Below are 13,867 nucleotides of genomic sequence, written 5' to 3'. Positions count from 1 at the left end.
AATGTGATGAGTCACAGAGGTGAGATATGATATAAAAGCTAGTTCATGTATGATATATGAACATTTATCATAGGAGTATATATATGTGGATATTCCTCCCCAGGAGACACTGAAATGTATGGTTACCTTATGTATTGATCGAATTTCATAAAGAAACATACCAGAGTATGTTGAGGAAACTTAAATATCTGTGAGATGAGCTAAGGAATGTATTGGGAAATGAAAAGCGTTCTTTGTGAATAACAGTGATTAAATTTAATTCTAATCAATACTTATTAAGCACAGAGTATGTCCCAGGCTTTGTCCAGGCTGCCAAAGGTTGACAGAGATGTGGGTGCTCTCTTCAGAGGACTGACACTGTAGGACTCAAAAATCCCCATTTTGAAGGTGTGAAGGTTCCTGAAAGCTACTATAAGCTGATGCTTGGGGTCTGCAATGATTCCTTATAGGAGAATGTGTTAAAATGTCAAATGGTGCAGGATAATAAGATGAGCCTCTGTGAAAGTATGGCATTGTGGAATGAGAAAAAAAGAAAGGAGAATGGACAGATTCTGGTTCGAAGTTATATGACTCTCTTTATTGACAGCCTGAGATTAAAAATAAACTGCTCTTGGAGCTCTTCCCTCCTCTGCACTGTTTCTCTGGCCTCAAAAACCACTTCTTGGCTCACCTCACTTTTCCTTTTGGTGTTAATATGTGAACCCTTTCACCAAACCTGCTTTTTGCCATGAATCACTTAAAAACAAAACAAAACAAAAAAAACCTCACCTGATTTCCATTATGCTTTATCAAGTATAGATTACTAAGAACAATGCAAATCTTGAAGAATGCATAAATGGCCTATTCTGAATTAGGATAAAAAGATGGAATGGATGGGATGAAAGAAAATGCCCACAGTGTTCTGTTTATGAGACATGTACCTAATTAAGTGGCAGAAAAAAATACACGTAGAAGAATTATATATTATGTAACAAGGGGGAGAGAAAGAGAGGGCAGAATCTATTATTGGAAAAAGATTTTAAATATTGGGGCCCATGAAGAGTGTTATTTTGCATAGATAAATGATTCCATATGCCCCTTTCCTTTTGTCTAGAGAGCAAAGGTTCATGATGGAGGCCAAAGGGTTGCATTTCTTTTTGGCCAAGGAAACCTAAGGCGCAGAGTAGCTGAAAGACACCAGAGTTGAGAGTGAACTTTGTGCTGAGTTTGGGGTTATTGGATGCATGATGAGGATCAGAAGTTGAATAGAGGAATTCAGCAGATTCCTGGGTTGATATTTAATACTGTGGAAATGATAGTTCTTCCCAAATTATTTAAAGGAATTGTTTCTACTGGCATCACAGGGTATAGCTAGCTTCTTACCTGAAGGCTCAGAAGCAGCTGCAATGAGGCAACATGGCTAAAATCAGACATCTTTCCAATTTTATAAAAATGCCTTTCTGACATCCTAAAACACTAGCCCAGGGAAGGTTGATAATGATAAGGGCATTGTGTTCATTTAAGGTGGACATTGTGTTGCTTTGATACTTTTGTGTATTGCAATATGGTTGTAATGATATCGATCACATTACATATCGCTAATACATTATAATTGTCTGTTTTTAACAAACTGCACACAGACTTTCAGATTACTCTATTTCTTAAAAAAAATGCCTTTTATATTTTGATGGGGTTGACGTTGAATCTCCAGATGGCTTTGAGTAGTATGGCTGTTTTAACAATATTAATTCTTCCAATCCATGAGCACAGGATGTCTTTTTATTTGTTTGGTTCTTCTTTAAAATCTTTCAGCAAAGGGAAGACGTTTTATTACTTTTAAACACACACACACACACACACACACACACACACACAAATTCCTGTAGCTGGCAAATGGAGAGGCTGATCATCATATATTAATGAAGAAATAACATTTAAAACATCAACGTGGTCTTAATCTTGGAAACAGGGTTTTTTTTTTTTAAAGATTTCATTATTTGTCAGAGAAAGAGAGAGTTTGAGTACAAGCAGGGGGAGGAAGAGGGGCAGAGGCAGAGGGAGAAGCAGACTCCCCACTGAGCAGGGAGCCGATGTGGGGCTCGATCCCAGGACCCTGGGATCATGACCTGAGCCGAAGGCAGACGCTTAACCCACTGAGCCACCCAGGCGCCCCTAAAGAAAAGATTTTAAGTTTATAAAACATTTACCAGCAACCATTTTCTCATGTAATATGTTGATAAAATATTTCATGTAAAGATATACTTAAATTTCAACCAATATCTAAATTATCAGGTATTCTGAATTAATAAGTTCTATAATAATGAATTTGTTTTATGAAAAAGAGTTTTTTTTTTTTTTTTGAGAGAGTGAGAGCATGCACACATGGGGAGGGAGGGGCAGAAGAAGGGGGAGAGAGAGATTTTTTTTTAAGATTTTATTTTTTTTATTTATTTGAAAGAGAATGCAGAAGAAGGAGCAGAGAGTGAGGGACAAGCAGACTCCGTGCTGAGTGCAGAGTCCAATGCAGGGCTTGATCCCAGGACCCTGAGATCAAGACCTGAGCTGAAATCAAGAGTGGGTCGATGAACCGACTGAGCCACCCGGGTGCCCCAAGAAAAAGTTTTTTAAAAATAGATTGAACCACTGTTTGTTTTTCTATAAAATATACTTCTGAATCTGCAAAAAGTTACAGTAAAAGAAAACAGAACTCTGCAAATAGGTCGGAGATCCTCAGTTGCCGCTTGAGTGACCCTGCTCTGGGGAAAGGAGATCATGACACTGTAAGCAAATCACAAGCCTCTGGGAGTTTGTTGTCTCTTTTGTTCTGTTTCTTTGCACCTCCTCTTTCCCTTTAGGAATCCGAGACTTTCTCAGCACCTCCTCTTTATTACCAAAAAAAAAAAAAAAACGGGGGGGGCTGATGGTTATCACTCACATTGAGTCTGGAGTAACTTTCATCTGTAAGCAGAACAAATTTGATATTAGGCAGCAGGTGTGAAGACTATGTTTTGAAAGAGGCAGAGTTTTTCCAAATAGGTCTTTCTGAGTAGGTCTCTTTTCCTTATGGGGGTCAGGTGGGGCAGAGGGACCCACGGAACCTGGACTGAGGTGAGGCACGTTAAGAGGATGCAGAATTGAAGGAGACTCCCGTTGGGAGAGTCGTCAACTTGCACTACTCAGAGTGAGTGATTAGCTCCTGAAATTTTGTGCCCTGGGGCCCAGGGACAGTAAAGGACTGACTCGCTCTGTATCTTCTGCTCCCTGTGGCTGGAGGCATAGACATTTGCAGGCTTCTGGACATCACACTAATCCCAAGCCTCTCTGCTACATTTTCTTCCCTGTTCCTTTCCTATCCTACTTATGATATCAGGCCTCTCTTACAGTTTTTTTTTTTTTTTTTTTTTTGATGCTCTGTAAGCTTCTCAGACTCATCTTGTATTTTTGGAGGGTGCACTGGCTGTCCTATAATTATTCCTAACAATATATGCATTTTGAGATCTTCACCCACATTATCAGACACTACTCCATACTCCCCTTCTATTTCAATTCTAATGTTGTGTTGTATCTTCTGACAATGAAGGGTGGTTTGGGAATCAAAATTTTTTGTTAATGGAGATTTTTGTATCCTTTTAGCTTTCTAAGAGAGCTGAAATTATGCCTGTCACCTTGTTTTAAGGCTTTCTTCTTAAATGCAAATTCTGTCTGGGTCTCTAACATGTTTGCCTAGAATATGCAAACATATTTAAGAAAATTTGTGGATTATTCCCCCCCCGGAAGTGTATTTTTGAAGATAAAATCATTCTGCAGTGGCATCATTGTAGAACTTTCTGGTTTTTGATTCACTGTTAGGATTTCGTAAGTTAAAGTTATGTGAAAATCAATACCTTCATATTTCAGTGTGCTCTCAAAGTTGTCAATATGAAACGTGTCTAAATATTGAGCATTCAGTACTCTTAATTAAGTTAGTATTTACATAAGCGTCTTAAATGAATAATTTCTTTTCATCAGTAACTCATGGTATTAACAGACTGATGCTTTTACTTTGACATTGTGGTCACGTCACTTATGTAAATAGAATATTCATTTTCTAGGTGGTGGAGAGTTTAATATATTAATCTGTTTACAAAAGAAGATACTCCAGAGCAGAACATAATTAATCATTGGTGATTCTGACTAGAGAATCAGAAAGATGCAGAGGCAACAAGGGCTGGGATCTTCTTTTCTCCTCTGGGGAGTGCTGCTAAGTAGCTGGATGATGTTAGGTGTCCTGTTACCTGCTTGTTAAGTGAGCTAGATCCTAACACTCTCTCTTACTTGCAGAAATGTTATAGGAGTAAAAGGGAATATGAAATGAAACATGGAAGCAATAAAAGGTGCTGTGAAAAAGCTAAATGCTTACTGCATGTTAAAATGTAGCTTTATATTCATATTCTTTTATAAAAGTAACATAATTACTTTATAAAAGTAATAGAACTATTTTGCAAGAATAGTATAAATACTTTTCAAATATCACTATTTATTGTTATGTTACATTCTGGTTTTATTTAGAATTGCCTTATTCTCTCAATGATGAGAGAATTGAATATTCTCTATATTAGAATATTAGAATTGCCTTATTCTCTCAATGATGTCCTCATTTCATCATTGAGAGAATGAGTTGCCATAATTACATAGTAGGCAACTTGAGACTGTAGCTATTTTAGGGGGGAAAAAAACACCTTTTTTCCCCTCTAAGTAGACAGAAATCTATTTTGACTGTGCATAGTACTATCAGTAGAGAATGTGGATTCCCTTCACTCACTTACTGGAGATTTTAAAGGAAGAACCTAATTTTTTTTTTTTTTTTTTAAACAGTGGCTAACTACATTCATTGTCAAAGGTACGGAATAAACTCTAGGGGATTTCTAATCTGATGGCGACTTTCAATATTTTATTAACAGGCTTTTAAATGAAGTACTGTGTGTTCACAAACACTAATAGTGAAAGACTGTTAAAATGTTTTCTTTTTTACCTTACCAATCTGTTCCATTATCAATCAGTAATTAACACTGAAGTTATACTAGTACTTGAAGGATACATGATTGATTATTCATTGTTTTTCCCAATAGCAATCTAATGGTTTGGTAATACTGATCACAGAGAGAATGATACAGTGCTACCTGCGCTCTTTTCTTGTCTCTGAGCTACACAACGGAGATGGAAGCTAAGAACCCTAAATGATAGAGCCAAGCAGTAGCTTCTTTAGAATGAAGATGAATGGCATCAAAGACCATTATTTGCTACTGCACGCTCTCGGTATACAACATACAGCTTCTTATTATTTATTTTTCCTGAAGACATTTATTGTCTTTATATCTAGAGCTGTGGTGCTCAGCCAGGGGCAGTTTTGTCCCCCAGGAGACATTTGTCAATGCTTGGAAACATTTGTGATTGCCACAACTGGGGGAGGGGGGTGCTCCTGGCATATAGTGTGTAGAGGTTGAGGATGCTGCTAAATATCCTATGATGCACAGGGCATCTCCCAGCCAAGAGTTATCTGGTAAAAATGTAGCGCTCAGGTTGAAAAACTTCTCTAGAAGGACTGAAACACTGAGGCAAGGGCAAGTGTATGGACTTCTTTAAATGAACATAAATTTGTAAAATTGTCTATCAGCATTGGTAGGTAGCAGTTTTCTTGAGAAAAGCCATTTGTTAATAAGGTATAATGGTTAAGAGCAAATTAAACAGTGCCACTTTTTTAAAATTCTTTTATTGGCAGTAAAATGAATTTGGGCCATTTGGGGTTAGGGACATTAAGCAAGCAGCTCATTTAGCCTATGGTTAATTATTTTTTAGTTTAGCTTTAATGGAATCTAGTATGACCTTTTCCACTTTTAATTGCATATGAATTTGCTGTTCAAAATACATATACAATTCATATATAGCTCCGGATATGTAAAGAGAAAGAGGCTAGGTTAAAATGTTATCTCTGGAATTAACAAACCAAAAAAACCAAGTAGGTGGTTTCTTATTTTATGTTTCTTAATGCTTTCCTTGTTTTAATTCTGAGTATTCATTTTTTTTAAAAAAAAATTCTGAGTATTTATTTTCTTGAAGATTTTATTTATTTCTTTGGGGGGGAAGGCGCAGAGGGGGATGGCGAGGGACAAGCAGACTGCAATGAGCGTGCAGCCTGATGCAGGGCTCGATCCCAGGATCCTGAGATCATGACCTGACTCAAAACCAAGAGTCAGGTGCTTGATCAACTGGGCCACCCAAGCGCCCCTAATTCTGAGTATTGTTTCTTTTTAAAAAAAAAAGATTTTATTTACTTATTTGAGAGAGAGAGAGGGTGAAGAGAGCGTGAGTGGGGAAAAGGAGCAGAAGGAGAGGGAAAAACAGACTCCCCACTGAGCAGGGAGCCCAATGTGGGGCTCGATCCCAGGACCCAGAGATCATGACCTGAGCCGAAGGCACACACTTCACCAACTGAGCTACCTAGGTGCTCCTGATTCTGAGTATTCTTAAAGATAAACTTACTCTTTTCCTTATGTGTGAAATGTCTCCAAGCTAAAAACTGAAGAATTCTTGCTGTGAATCTTTTTTTTTGCTTAACTTAGTCTTTGTTATAGTTTAGTTACTGTGTACCAGGAATGAGTCCTTATATTTCACTTGCATTTGTAGTTAAATATTAGCGCCTGTTCCTCTGTGTAGTGTGAAGAAAACACAGGCATGTTTATGGTTGTTGCTTGTTCTGGTCCTACTACCATCTTTTTTTTGTCCCCCCTTCCCTTCTACCATCTTTAATGCAAGCTTGAAAGTGTCACCATCAAATTCTTGTCAATAAGAACTAGAGCATATAGCAATATATGCTGTGGAAGGTTCTCCAACTGTGACTTCATTCTTCCTAAATACTCTTCTTAAAGATAATGTCTCATTTGAAATGTGATACTGTCTCAGCTAAAAAACTATATCATATCAAATAGAAAGAATGGAAAGACTAGTGAAATATTGAACTCTTATGTTTGAGTTTTGAATGCCAGTTGGATATAGTTATCATCAGAAAATATGCACTATAAATTCGAGAACATGATCAATTGTATATGTGTATGCATGTATATGTGTGTATGTGTGTATATGTATATAATTACATGGCTGTGTATACCTACATTCAGATGATGTTCATAGTAAGCCTATCTTATATTTTGAATTCTTCCTATGTGCTAATTTTACTAGGAGTTCTGAACAAGATAGCTTGGAGTTGACTATTATAAGGTGTAAACCATTACCCTGAATTTTTTTTTCACATTCAGTATTTTTATTTAATTGCTTACAGATGAATTTACTTATCTCCCACCCTTTCCTTTAAGTTAGTGTGACAATTTTCCATAATAAACTACTTAAAGAGCAGCTTTGGTCAAGAATGGAATGAAATAGCAAAAACAAAAACCAAAAAAAACCCCGAATCACTGCTGCTTTTAAAAAACCAACACTGTCACCAATTATATTCAAACAAAAACACACAGATGGTATTTGCACGAAATGTGTCTTCCGTGTTTCCTTGCGGCTGGCTGTCCTCACCGCCATGCACGTGCTAGGGCTGCATCAGCACATTGGTCACTTTGTCAGTCTGTCAGTTTGTCGTGCTGGATCTGGGAGGCTCACTCAACTTCCCATTATCGGGAGGCCTTGGAGGGAAGACTCTTAAGGTCTTGAAATCCCAAATTGTCATGGCTCCCATCGATGGCAGTAGTGCACAGTTTGCGACAGTCTCGCTTGTCCACCTCCTAAATAGACACTTGAGTGATGCTATTCTGGTGCCGCATCTCCCAGGCTGTGTTGCGGTCCTCAGTCGTGGCTGGAAGCGTTCCGTGGCAGACATGTTGCCCTGGATACTCTGGTTGGGGATGTCTAGTTTGGACATGAAGGTCAAGCAGCCACGGTCATTGTAGTTAAAGAGCGCCGGGCAGCACTCACGGCCCGCAGCTACAACGCTATTCTCCGAGACAAATGCCAGACTCAGGAGGGGCAGGAACTCTCTTTCCAGAGTTGAGCTCTGCACACTTTTTGAGGCATTGGCAATGGATATGATGCTGTCCTGGCGGACCCAGGCCAGGCGGCTCCCGCTGGGAGACGAGCTGACCCCCTGTGCCGCTGCCCGCAAACTCTGACATCAGCTGACCAAAAGGCATCTTGCTGCCCCAGGGCATACTGGCTGGCTTTTCATCCACTTCTTGAGTGTAGGCAGAAAACACTCTGCATTTGAAATCACGTGATCCTGCTGCCGGCAAAACATGGTTGGGATGCCAATCCAAGCTGAGGAACTACCCTGAATTTTATAGCTGTCCAAGATAGTGTCTCACTTTGCCTTTCAATCCATATTTTCCAATAATTCCTTATATCACACACATTCTGATTGCTTTCCTCCCTTATTAATACATATATCCCTCAAAGTGTGGCTGCAGTCCCATCTGTTGTCTATCATAACCCATGTGATTTTACTTTCCTCTGAATTCTGACAACACAATTTTCTGTACCTCTTTGGTGGAACCCTAATATTCTTCATATTGCGCATTACCTCATTTTGTGTATTTACTCTATTTTTGGGATCTAATTATCATTCGGGTGTGGGATATAAATTCCATTATCTAATTGCATAGCACCTTACATGACTTTGTTATTTTTTTAGGTTCAAAATAAATATTAATTTTAAAATACAAGGAGGAACTTGTTACAAGTCAGCATTCACATTCCTAGCAAAGCCTAGGTGCAGTAACTAGTATCTACTCGTAACTAGTTACTAGTGGTACTAGTACCTAGTATCTGTGTAGGCACTGTATTATGTGCTGGTCTGTCCCAGTGAACAAAATAGGCAAAAATGCCTGTCCCCTTAAAACTTACTTTCTGGTTAAAGGAAATAGGAAATATATAACAAACGTGATACTTAATAAGTTATGTTAGATGATGTTTGCATTTGCTTAAAGGTAGCTGAATAGAAATCTCAAGCCATAAATAGTTCAGAGGTAGTATTCTATCTCAGAAAGCTAGGTTATAGGGGAAAGGAAACAGAAGGCTATAATTTAAAGTGATTTTTACCAATTGTGTTAAACACAACTGACAATGTATTAGAGTATTAAAGAGTGAGAGATTTTCAAAACTTGACATTTATTTCTGAGATTGCATCACTTACTTTTTTTTTTTTAAGATTTTATTTATTTATTCATGAGAGATGGAGAGAGAGAGGGAGAGAGAGAGGGAGAGAGAGAAGCAGAGGGAGAAGCAGGCTCCCAAGGAGCAGGGAGCCCGATGCGGGACTTGATCCCAGGACCCTGGGATCGTGACCTGAGCCGAAGGCAGACGCTTAACTATCTGAGCCACCTAGGCGCCCCATCACTTACTGTTTTAATTGAAGAGGAGGGGAGTGTTTGAAGAGATCAGGAGTTAATTAGTAAATATTGCATATTCTTTTATGGTAGTATTCATTTTTTTTTTTTAACTCTGCTAATTTCCAATGGAGGAAGGTAGACAAAATTCTTTGTTGGTAAAGTATATTCTAACGTCAATTCAGATCTAGTGTCACTAGTTATTTTTTTTACCTTAGATGAAGGATTCTTCACATATCTGAACATCTCTTTCTGTTGGCCAGCTTGTCTGATGATGTAACTTACAATAAATAAAAAGAAGGACTTTATTATACTTGTGATTCATTGCAAAATTTCTTAAGGTAAGGAACTTTGATCTTTGAAAGTGACCACGAAAGACATTATATCATTCTTTTGTGTTAATACATCTTTTAGAAACAAGACTTTTCAGTTGCTAGGGAACAAGGAGTTCAAAAGCTCACAAAACACTTAATCAAGGAGAAAAAAAATATAACCAAGCCATCCCACATTGCAAAATTTAAGTAAAAGTAAGTGAAATTGATTTTGTGAGTCTCTAAAGCAGTTGAGGTGACAAGGCATCTCTTTGCCTGCCTGCATTAGTACTGAAGATGTAAGAATGTACTCCTGTTAGCCAGTAGAGACAGTGAAATGAGAATGATGGTGGGAGTTCTGTCACATTTTCTTTTAGTCCCTCTCATTATTAGGAGGTAGGATCATATTCGTTCATCCAATTCATATATATTTTTGGACAATGTGTGCACATCTATTTTGATATTTTCAGCTTTTCTCTCTAGAATTTCTTCTCAGGATCTCACATTATTGTGAGGGTCATAATAGGAGTCCTGAGATAATTTCATTATTTTGTAAAATCAAACGGAAATTGTACATTTCTCCCAATAGAGCTTATTCTTCCTATGAATGAAATGAATCGAATGAGTAACAAAACGAAGGTGCAAAGTGGTAATTAATAATGTTAATCACAACTTTCAAAGCCTGGGGTCTTTCTTAGCATTTTTATTTTTTGGAAGAGTGAATCACTCCAGGAGTTTATTATAGACTTACTATCCAGAGGCTGATTATTATTGTTGCCTCTCAGCTGGGAGCTCTTCACAAATAGTTCATTGTTTTAATTTGCTATTGTTAGTGTGACAAATCACCAAAAATGTATTGGCTTAAAACACAAATTTATTATTTCACAGCCTATAGATCAGGAAGTCCTTCCCTTGGCACATGGCACCTTTCTTCCATCTTCAAAGCCAGCAACATTGGGAGGATTTCTCCTCATCCTACGATCTCTCCGGTTTCCTCTTGCGTAGTCACTTCTTCTTCCACTTTTCAGGACCTTTGTGATGGCGTTGTACTTACCAAGATGGTCCAGGATAACCTCTTTCTTTTCAGTTCACCTGATTAGTAAAATTTCATTTCATCCTCAAACTTAATCCCCGCTTTGCCACGTAACAGCATATAGTCGCCGGTCTGGAGATGAGCCTGTGGATACCCTTGGGAGGCCAGTATACCACCTACCATAGCCGTCTCTGCTGTCACTCGGTAATATCCGTGTGCTTCCTGCCACGGGTCAAACTTCTGCTTCTTCTGCCCTGATCCACCTAACTAACTATTGTTTCACATGTGGTTGAAAGAGTGATTGGTTCAGTGTGTTGTCATCATTTATGCAAATCTTTTGTACCTGTTTACAGGCCATTGAGTCAGAAGTTAGCTGTTTCTAGATCTCATATGTCCTGATGCAGTTAGTCAAGGGCCAAGGTCAAGGTCATACATTAGAATATTGCTACCCATTTGTAAGGAAATGTGTAGCACTCTTCTTTCATCAGGGACTGTCAAAAGGAAAACTTGTCTCAGAAAGATGACTGTGGGCATGGCAAAAGTCTGGATTGCCTATTCAGGATGAGTTCCATGGGAGGGAAGGGGTTGTCAAAATTTACATGTTTAAGACTTAACATGAAGAAATTTCTGTTTCTCTTTAGGGAACTTATTTAAGAGCTGCCATTATCTCCTCCTCTGGGGGAGAAAACTTAGTCTCAGAATGTCAAGGTTTCTGTCCCAACTCCCTTCCAGTAATCTCTAATGTTCTTAACTTTGCTACTTGGCATCTGGGTGACATGTGACAAGATGTGTAGTATATTCGCTCTTTTCTGTGCTCTTGGCATAGATATTGAAGATGAATGCTATTAAGAACTTGGCCAATCTCTTCAGCCTCCTTAAGGCCCCTCAGCTCTGGCTGGTCTGCACCATCATCCTTCAGCTGGAACTCTGCTCCCCACTTTCCATCTCTCAAGCACTGCCTTGAAATTCCCTTGCTTCTTCACTGATGCAGTCTCCTGGCAGACTGATGAATTCTGAACGACCTTTCTTGTTCATCCCAGTGGCCTTTCCTGTTTCTTCACATCCTGCTGAAGCCAAGGGAGATCCCGGGCAGAGCGGTATTGCAGATCTACTTGGCCTGAACATGCCATGTTACCATTTTATCTTTGGCTGCTTTGGGCAGTGGTTTGCTCCTTTACGATGTGAAATGGGACCCAAACTGCCTCCACTCTGATACTCAGAAGTCTGAATTTCAGTATTCTCATTAAATCAATGGTTAATTAATTGTATTTTTCAGGTTTCTTAAAGTGAGTAAATGATATAATATATGTGAAACACCTCAGAGGGGTAGTAGAAGCCTGAAAGTGCTTGTTAATACAATCTTCTAGGTCATCCAGAACTTGGAAGCCGGTCTTGCTCTGGGTTATCTGTGTTATTGCATGGTATAATAGTAAGTATTATGATTTCTGAACTAGTTCTTTAGGTATGTTTATGAAGCAGTTATATCAATGAGTGGTGTCACTTTTTAAATATTACACTTGAGGTTATTTTTAAATGTATCATTCTGAAGATTATCTTGGAACTATGGTCTTGGAGCAAAGAGACTTAGAGGTTTCCAGTGGAAAAAGGAAGGGACAGTATATTCTCTGTTGTTTATGAACATAATAGTGAATGGTCATTAAAGCCAGTTAATAAGATTGTAAGGAAGCAAGAATGGACAGGTGACAGATATTCTTTCTGTCAAAACTTGTGGCAAGAATGGAAGTGAGAGGATTTGAACTGCAGAAAAATTAAAGCATATGAGTATATCATTCAGGAGGAAAAACGTCCTGTCTAGGATTCTCATTATATGCTACACTTTTTCTAGTAGAAGAAATGGAAGCCAGTGTCACACAGTGCAAGAGGAATTGACATATGATTTGCATGGAGCTCTGTCTGGTATCAGAAACTCATATTATTTTCACTATGTTCTTTTGTTTTATTTATTTTTTTCTGGAAAGAGATTAGATAAAATGGTAAAACAGACTATTATTTTTTTTAAAAAGGGAAAAAAGGGACACCTGGGTGGCTCAGTCAGTTAAGCATCTGCCTTTGGCTCAGGTCGTGATCCTGAGATCCTGAGATCGAGCCCCGTGTTGGGCTCCCTGCTCAGTGGGGAACCTGTTTCTCCTTTGCCCTCTGCCTCTCTCCATGCTTGTGTGCTCTCTCTCTCAAATAAAGTCTTAAAAAAAAGAAAAAAAGGACTGGGAACAGAAAACAAAATATTCTTAAGGTTCTGTTTTAAAAAACCATGTTAACATGTTAAATATTTTAGAAATGGGGTTTATTTTGTGGCCAGAAGAATTATAAATGTATGTACTTTGTAAAAATATATCATATAATCTTAAAAATGAACTTGAGCCCTTCTCCTCTGAAAACTTTTACTAAACATATACCAGGAGACTTTTGAGAGCCTTCGCAGTACCTCTTGCAACAACAAAGAATATTATATTCTTTAAAACCAGAAGCAAGGGGAGCCTGGGTGGCTCAGGTGGTTAAACGTTTGCCATAGGCTCAGGTCATGATCTCCAGGTCCTGGGATCGAGCACGCATTGGGCCTCCCTGCTCAGTAGGGAGTCTGCTTCTCCCTCTGCCCCCCCCCCCCCCGCTTGTGCTTGTGCTATCTCTCTCTCTCTCAAATGAATAAATAATAAAATCTTAAAAAAAAAACAGAAGCAAGAACTAGTTCTCTTCGTGGGGCAGTTACATGGTTTTAATTCATTTTTATTACCAAGAAACATTTCAAATGTGGTTTTATACCTTACAAAGTACAACGGGAAATTTGTATTGAGACTGTAGATGTAAGTTTCTTTAACTTCATTTATTTAAAGTTTATTTGTGAATTAGGTACTGTCTTTTTTTTTAAATTTTCTAAGCATTAAAAAATTACCCTAGAATCAATTTGAGAGAATATTCTGTAAATATTTGAGAGGATCTTCATATACTTCAACTGAATTGTTTCTGATTCATAATCCATCCGTTCTTTAAAGAATTTATAATAAATCTGGCATTTGTAGGTAGTGACTTAATAAGTGACATTACGTTTAGTACATAATGCAAAGTACAGATTGTATATTTGGAACTGATCTCTACCAACTCTGAATTCTGTTGTAGTCCCTATACCACAGGAAGAAGGTCAGACTTCATACAGAAGTGAACACGAT

General features: G+C 38.3%; 1 protein-coding gene and 1 pseudogene across 8 annotated transcripts in view; one reads left to right on the top strand and one right to left on the bottom strand.

Annotated features, from left to right (window-relative positions):
- Positions 1 to 13,867, top strand: part of CACNA2D1 (calcium voltage-gated channel auxiliary subunit alpha2delta 1) — a 479,784-nt gene that overhangs the window by 90,876 nt on the left and 375,041 nt on the right. The window lies entirely within an intron of this gene.
- LOC113911801 lies at positions 7,624 to 10,626 on the bottom strand (annotated as a pseudogene).

The sequence above is a fragment of the Zalophus californianus genome, chromosome 12 (assembly GCF_009762305.2).
Source record: "Zalophus californianus isolate mZalCal1 chromosome 12, mZalCal1.pri.v2, whole genome shotgun sequence".
NCBI lineage: Eukaryota > Metazoa > Chordata > Mammalia > Carnivora > Otariidae > Zalophus > Zalophus californianus.
Note: the sequence above shows the minus strand (reverse complement) of the source record. Positions and strands in the feature narration are given on the sequence as shown.